The 8,001-nt window shown below is 40.1% G+C and overlaps 1 pseudogene; it reads left to right on the top strand.

Moving 5' to 3' along the window:
• The first annotated feature begins 629 nt into the window (after window positions 1-629).
• LOC110743623 lies at window positions 630-7,577 on the top strand (annotated as a pseudogene).
• Window positions 7,578-8,001: the final 424 nt, after the last annotated feature.

Here is an 8,001-nt window from a genome sequence, read left to right on the forward strand (position 1 = left end):
AGCTTGTGAGCTGAAACAATGAAAGGATGTTTTATCTACTACAATAAAGAAACAAATGATCATTTTTGATAGTAGAAAAAAGATTGCTAGTAATTGGGCAGATGAAAAATGGGTTATACAGAAAATACAGCATAGTTTAAAAATGATAACTGAAATGAGAAAATAAATGTCCCCAAGTATATATTTACATTAGTGGAAACCTTTTCCCTTTTGTTACCAAAGATTTGGTATTCAGTTTGATTTGTCTTAGTTCTAGATATGATATTCTTATTCTATATATAAATATTTCCTTTGTATGCATATATTTGTACCAAACCTATATATGTATTTTATGTGCTGACTACAATAAATGTGGGAATTTGTTTTTTTAATCTTTTTAATTATTATTATTATTATTTTGAGATGGAGTCTTGCTCTGCCCCCCAGGCTAGCGTGCGGTGGCACTGTCTCAGCTCAGTGCAAACTCCACCTCCCAGGTTCAAGCAGTTATCCTGCCTCAACCTCCCAAGTAACTGGGATTACAGGCACATACCACCACACCCAGCTAATTTTTTATATTTTTGGTAGAGTTAGGGTTTCACCATGTTAGCCAGGCTGGTCTCAAACTCCTGACCTCAAGTGATCCACCCACCTTGGCCTCCCAAAGTGCTGGGATTACAGGCATTAGCCAACATGCCTGGCCTAATTTTTGTATTCTAGTTTTTGAAGTTAATTTTTCTTTTGATGTATAGATGATATGTCTATAGCATCCTCTTTAGATTTCTTAAGCCCTAATATAAGACCTAATATAATAAGAATCTTTGTTTGGATTTGTACCACAAATTTAATTGAATAAACTGACTTTTCAAAACTTATTTGGTAATTATGTATTTAAATCAACTAAATGAAAAGCAAAGAGGAGAAAAGTTACTAAGCAAGTTGCAGAATTTCTGATTTTTCTTTCATTTTATTCTTCATATTTTACCACCTGACTTAGCTAAATGAAGCCAGATATTGTCTGAGCTTTCATTCTTAAGGCATCATGTTATAAACAGAGTGACCTTAGACCTCAGTATGTCTGCACAGTCCTGGTGTTATCCTGTAATTATCAATAGCTCCTTCTGTCACTCATAAGTGTCCTGGCTTGGATAACAAAGTCATGTTTACCTATTAAATATGTGATCAAATGAATATTAGAAGAAATGTTTGAGTAATACATACGGTTTTTAATTTCTCTAAACCTACATAGTACTACCTAAAATAATTGTGATTTAGTGTTGAGAAAGGTCTTTGGTTCTTGATTTATATAATTCCTTTTTTAAACTTGGAAATGAGACCATTTTCTTGTTGCTCAGATAAAGAAATAATCTCGAATAACTGGATTGTGATCATTCAATTCTAATAGCTTGAAAAGAAGATGATTTTTCTCATGCCTTGATAGATGGTGATAGAATATATTGCTGAATTGTCCTAGTGGCACTCTATAAAACAGGTTATGTCATGGAGTAAAGTACAGGACTCAGCATAATGATGATGCCATGTGTGCCTGTAAGCTTACAGGGACACAGAAGATCATGATCAAGGGGCATTCTTTAGTTCTCAAGTGTTGCAAAGAATATTTGAAACTCCCAGTCCTTGGCACATAACTTACAGAAACAGTCAACAAAATTATGTGGGAAATATCCAGACTTGCCGTATGGGGTGAAAGATAATACCCAACATAATAGTTTATTAACTTGGCTTAATTCCCACTTCTCTCCCATTTGTCTTTTCCCATGTCAGGAAACAGCATAAAAATAAGCCCAGTTGCTCAGGCCAAAAATCTAGACATGTTTCATGTTCTCTTTTGCCCATTACATCCATAAACAAATGCTGCTACTTTAGTCCCGAAACCATTCGGAATCTACCTACTGCTTTTCATCTCCATTCTTACAATCATAACCCGAGCTACCTTCATTCTTCTCTATGGTTTTACAATTGCCATGTTACCTGCTCTGCCCTGCTTCTACCCTGGCTGCCTCCTCCATGATTTATTCTCAGTGTAGCACTCAAAATGATCTTTTAAGAATGTAAATCTGATTACACAATTCAATAGCTTCCATTACATTTAAAACAAAACCCAAGCTTCTCACTGTGGCCTGTGAGTACTACATGATTATACCCTTGTCTGCCCCATCTCCTACCATTTTTTCATTTTTCACTGTGCTCCATCTCCCATTTTTGTTCATTCAGCATGCCAGGCTTGTTCTTGCTTGCTGTTGTCCCTGCATGGGTGGCCTAGGACAAATGATTTTCTTCCCAGATATTTGTGAAATCCATTCACTTCTCACCACTTCTGTGCTCACAGTCCTAGTACAAGCTCCCATCGTCACTCACCCAAACTTCCCTGCCTCACTCACCCACAACTTCCTAACTGGTCTCTGCGTGTTAAATCGGCTATCCAACCAGAGTGGTATTTTGGTAAGTGCATGTTTGATTGTGTTGAGCCCTAGAACTATATTCTAGGAGCTGAACATACTGCCCTGGCCTGATAGAGTTTATATTTTATTGGAGAAGCAGATGCCAAGCACACACAAAAACGAATAATTTCAGATTCTGCTAAATACTATGAAGAAAATAAGTCGAGACTCAGTGATAGAGAATAATTGAGGCGAGATCCATTTTTAGATTAGGGAGTCAGGGAAGTCTTTTCCCAAGGTGTATCTATGTGAAGAGCTGGGGAGAGGCAGGACGGAGTTAGGATTGGGGAAACATAGTGAGTGAGAAAGAGCATGTTAGAGATGGGGCGCGCTCTCCCCGCAGCCCGCACTCCCTGACCCCGTGCCGCCGAGCGCCCCGCGGACTCAGCGGTGGGTGGCGCCGCCTTGGGCTCCTGCCTCCCCAGCTCCACGCTGCCACCACCTCGGCCCATGGGCAGAGTCGGCAGGCGGGCAGGCATTAAACTGAAGAAAAGATGTCCCTGTGCAATGACTGGGGAGAGGAAACCAGTGACTCAAAAACAGAAGGCAGGTCCAAAAAACCCAAACTTCTGCAGTCAGCTTCAGGTGAAGAAGGCAGCTCTCACTCAAAGGCCAAAGGACGAAACAAAGTACAGTTCTTGCCCCAGTCATTGACCTAAAACGAGGTGGATCCTCAGATGACCGGCAAATTGTGGACACACCACCGCATGTACCAGCTGCGCCGACTGATCTTGTTCCCACTGGGTTTTCTGCAGGGGAAGTTCTGATTCCCTTAGCTGACGAATATGATCCCATGTTTCCCAACGATTGTGAGAAAGTAGTGAAACGCCAGAGAGGAATGACAAAGACAGCGGGAGCTGGAAAGACCAAAGGAAATAGAAGAAAGAGAAAAAAGGCATAAACACAGACATGATGCAAGTGAGTTTTCAAGGAGATCAGATCCAGATTGTGATGAGGATGAAGATTAGGAGCGAGAGAGGAGGAAAACAATTATGAGCGGAGCTGCCATTGCCCCACCCACTACTCTGGTAGAAAAAGACAGAGTTACCCCGAGATTTTCCTTATGAAGAGGACTCAAGACCTCGATCACAGTCTTCCAGAACTGCCAGTCCTCCCCCAGTGTACGAGGAACAAGACAGACCGAGATCTCCAACCCTGCCCAGCACAACTCCTTCCTCGCTAACTTGGAGGGGCACGGTGGCGCACAAGAGCCTACGGAAGTACGGCTTCCAGGAGGGCCAGGGTCTGGGGAAGCACGAGCAGGGGCTGAGCACCACCCTGTCAGTAGAGAAGACCAGCAAGCTGGGTGGCAAGATCATCGTGAGTGACGCCACAGAGAAAGATGCATCCAAGAAGTCAGATTCAAATCCCTGACTGAAATATGTAAGTGTCCTACTAAAGTGCTCCTACTAAGGAACATGGTTGGTGCAGGAAGTTGAAACCAGGGAAGAATGTGAAAAATATGGCAAAGTCGGGAAAAGTGTGTTGTGTGAAATTCTGGTGCCCTTGATGATGAAGCAGTACGGATATTTTTAGAATTTGAGAGACTTAAATCAGCAATTCAAGCGGTTATTGACTCGAATGGGAGGTATTTGGGTGGATGGGTGGCAAATACATGTTTCTACAGTTTGGAAAAATTCAGGGTCTTGGATTTGGCAGAACAAGTTTGATTTTAAGAACTATTATACAAGTCATCTCCAGTGATCCTTAAATGAACTACAAGCTGAGAAAAGAAGGAAAAAGGTCACAGCTTCCATGGCTGTTGCATACTGAGACTCTTGGAGGGACTTCTAAGATATATGTTGATTGATCCCTTTTTTATTTTGTGGTTTTTTTAATATAGTATAAAAATCCATTTAAAAACCAAACAAAAAGAAAATGTTAGAGACAAGGTTGGAGAGATGGGAGGCAGTATTAAGAGATAAAGAGTAGTGGATTTGGCACATAATCTGGAGGCAGAACTAACAGAGGTTGCTGATGATTGGTGATGGAAAGGTAGAAATTAAGGATGAAACCTAGGTTTTTGCCTTGACCACCAAATAAATGGTAGTCTTATAAACTGAGATGGAGAAAAGTAGGGAAGGAGCGAGTTTGTTAGTAGAGAGAAATCAAGTTTTTTTGACGGGGTGGCTGGAGCAGGTTAAATTGACTGTATCTAGTAGACCACCAAGTGGCTGTATCAAGCAGGTAGAAGATTGTGAATCTAGAACTCAAGGTCAGGGCTGTAGATATAAAATGGAAAAAATCACAGCATATAGATAGAGATTAAAGTCTAGGAACCGAATAAAGTCACCTATAGAGAAAAGATAGAGAAGTGAAGAGGAGAGAGATCAAGTCCTATAGCACTTTTAATAAGATCAGGCAATGTCCTTACCAAAAATATGTGGTCTCTCAGAAGAAGAAATGAGAGACTGGGGGGGAAAAAATAAAGAATTAAGTCATGGGACAAATGCTGCTCTGAATACAATAAGAAAAAGACAGGAACTGGCCTCAGGATTTGTCAAAATGAAAATTGTTGAGAATTTAGACATGACCGGATTCAACAGATTGGTAGAGATAAAAACCTAATAGGTTTAAAAAAAAACTGAGGAAGGGAAAAGAGTGGATATAGATTTCACTCTCAAGGAACTTTGCTATAAAGAGGAACAGAAAAAAAGGCAGTTGACAGAGAAAATTGAGGACAAGGGGCTAAAAAAAAATTGGTTTCAAGTTTGGAGTCATGATAGCATATTTTTTATGTTAATGGGTATAACCATGAAAAAGGATAAAACTGAAGACACAGGACAGTGAAATCATAATTTCAGTATCTAAATCTTTGCGTTGGCAAGATGGGTTGGAACTTGAAGTGGAGTGATTAGTCCTAGATCAGAGCAGGGATAATTCTATTGTGATCCTAGGGAAGGTGCAGCATATGGGCTCATCAGGCTGTAGACTTGGTATTGGGAAGGTGGAATAAGAAGCCAGGCCATCAGGTTAGAGAATATGAGATAAAAAAATGGTTGTCAGGGGAAAGAGAAAGTTAAAATACTAGGAAAATATAGTAAGATTGGGCAGCATTAAATGCCTGCTTGAAATTTATCATCATAAATGTAATGTGAAATCTGTCTCCAGTTATGTGTTTTTCTCTAGTGGCACAAAGTAGCTGGAGAGTTGGGTGTAACTTTTGGGATTTTGACAAGATAATACAACGGAGTAGCAAGGAGCAAAGGAATATGGGTATGATTAAAGTGATAGAGCCTGGAATCTGAGCCAGATAAAGAAGGATGTGAGCATATTGGGAGTGAGAGTGGTATAGTAAAAAGTGGTAGGGTCAATAAATTGGAGGTCTGAATGAGATATAAAAATTTTAGAGGAAGGGAGCTAGAATAAGTAGGCTTTAAAATTAGAAGATGGTAGTTAGCAAATCTGCACTTAAAAATAAGAATTTTAGAATTAATGTAGTTATTGGTGATGACAAGGCCAACCAGTGTTTCGGAAGCTTTTTAAAATGAATGTAGTAAGTAATATAATGTTCAAGAAGACAAGTCAACTTGTACAATACGTACATGATATGTAATTGAAGAAATTATGAAACAATATTTACCTGACTTCATTCAATCAACTCTGATATTTAAAAATCTATTCTATGTTACTTAAAATGAAAAATACTGGTTATAACTCATTAAATTGATTTTTATTATTACTAATGGATCAGACTTTGCATTCTGAAAACAGCTCTAGTGATCATGGCAATGAGTGACTGGTGTGGGGTGGAGGAAAGGATTGTTGGTATTATAGAATTCAGACACCTGAGAGTCCACAGTGTCAGATGGATTATCTACCTAGATGTAGAAGCCATCAGGGATGATGACAGGAGTAATGGCATGGAGGAAGACAATGAAAGTGGTGGTGTAGTCTGGTAGTGGTCTGTGCTTCTAAGAGACTGGAGATTTTAAAGAGCTAGAGAAGACACATTACCTCCAGGTCCTAGAATGTGGGTGGGAAATAAAAAGCAACTTTCATTTTGAAGTACTCAGGAAAAGATGCAGACTTAGAGTCCTGTCTTCACTGTGAGCAAAAAGGTGAAGAAAAAGTCAACAGAAAGAATTGTGGACTTGGGGAGATTTTGTTACTGAGAGATTCTGATTTCCATAGGGTCCAGGGAAAGGCTTTGGGAGGTCAGAGATGCATTGGAGATGGGTTTAATGAAAACGACTTGGGAGACTTGGACTGAAATTAAATGTGGGCCTGGTCAGTTTTGATGGTAACACAAGGAAAAGTGGGTAGTGTCCCATATTAGCCTTGTTCACAGGCTTGGTTTCTTAGCTAGTTTGTAGAGGTAAGATGGTGGTGTGTGGGTTAAGGAAGAGCAGCCTCCCTGGGAGCAAGGTAGTTGCAGCAACTGCCCTTCAACTCTGAGTAGCCGACATGGCACTAGGAGAGAGGATTGGGACTGTGAGGGAAGGCCGCTGAGCCCCGTGAACTCACCATGCAACAGGACCTTTGCACATATCTCATCCTGTTCCTGGTAACTAACTAGCTGTTTATCTTCTCTTTGATTTCTGTACAAGTCTCATAGCTTTAGGAAAACCTTCCCTGACTCCACTGGCCTCCCTGATCCAGTTCTTATGGCGCTTTGCACCTCATCTTTATCTCATATGTCACAGCTGCAGTTTTATATCTATCTGTGGGATTGTTTTATTAAGTTTGACTCCTTTGCTAGACTAGGCTCTGTGCAAAAGGGACTATACCTGTTTTTGTTCACTATTGTATCTCAAGCACAGTATATAATGTGTAATAGGTACACACAAAGATAAATTTAATGAATTAATGAAATCAGAGTTAGCAGACATTAAAGACAAAAAAACGGCAAAGGAAACTAAAGAGAACCAACAGGAGGTACTATTGAAGTTGAAGTTGCAAGGAACATTTCTTGTTGCAACTAGTAAGGTCTACAGCTCAATCCTCATGGACATGACCCAACTGATCTTGAAAGGACAATGCTACAAACCTACTGTCTGAAAGCAAAGAACTATTTAAAGACTATATTAATAGCAACAGTAATCGCCACAGGGATATGAGATGGAAATTTAGGGGAACAACAAGTCTAAGGCAGCTCCAAAGGCAACTCCTTCAAGAATCTTGTCCTAACTAAGGAAAGAATTGGTTTTTTTTTGTTTTTTTTTTTGTTTTTTTTTTTTTTTAAATTTATTTATTATTATTATACTGTAAGTTGTAGGGTACATGTGCATAACGTGCAGGTTTGTTACATATGTATACTTGTGCCTTGTTGGTGTGCTGCACCCATCAACTCGTCATTTACATCAGGTATAACTCCCAATGCAATCCCTTCCCCCTCCCCCCTCCCCATGATAGGCCCCGGTGTGTGATGTTCCCCTTCCCGAGTCCAAGTGATCTCATTGTTCAGTTCCCACCTATGAGTGAGAACATGCGGTGTTTGGTTTTCTGTTCTTGTGATAGTTTGCTAAGAATGATGGTTTCCAGCTGCATCCATGTCCCTACAAAGGACACAAACTCATCCTTTTTGATGGCTGCATAGTATTCCATGGTGTATATGTGCCAC

The sequence above is a fragment of the Papio anubis genome, chromosome 7 (assembly GCF_008728515.1).
Source record: "Papio anubis isolate 15944 chromosome 7, Panubis1.0, whole genome shotgun sequence".
NCBI lineage: Eukaryota > Metazoa > Chordata > Mammalia > Primates > Cercopithecidae > Papio > Papio anubis.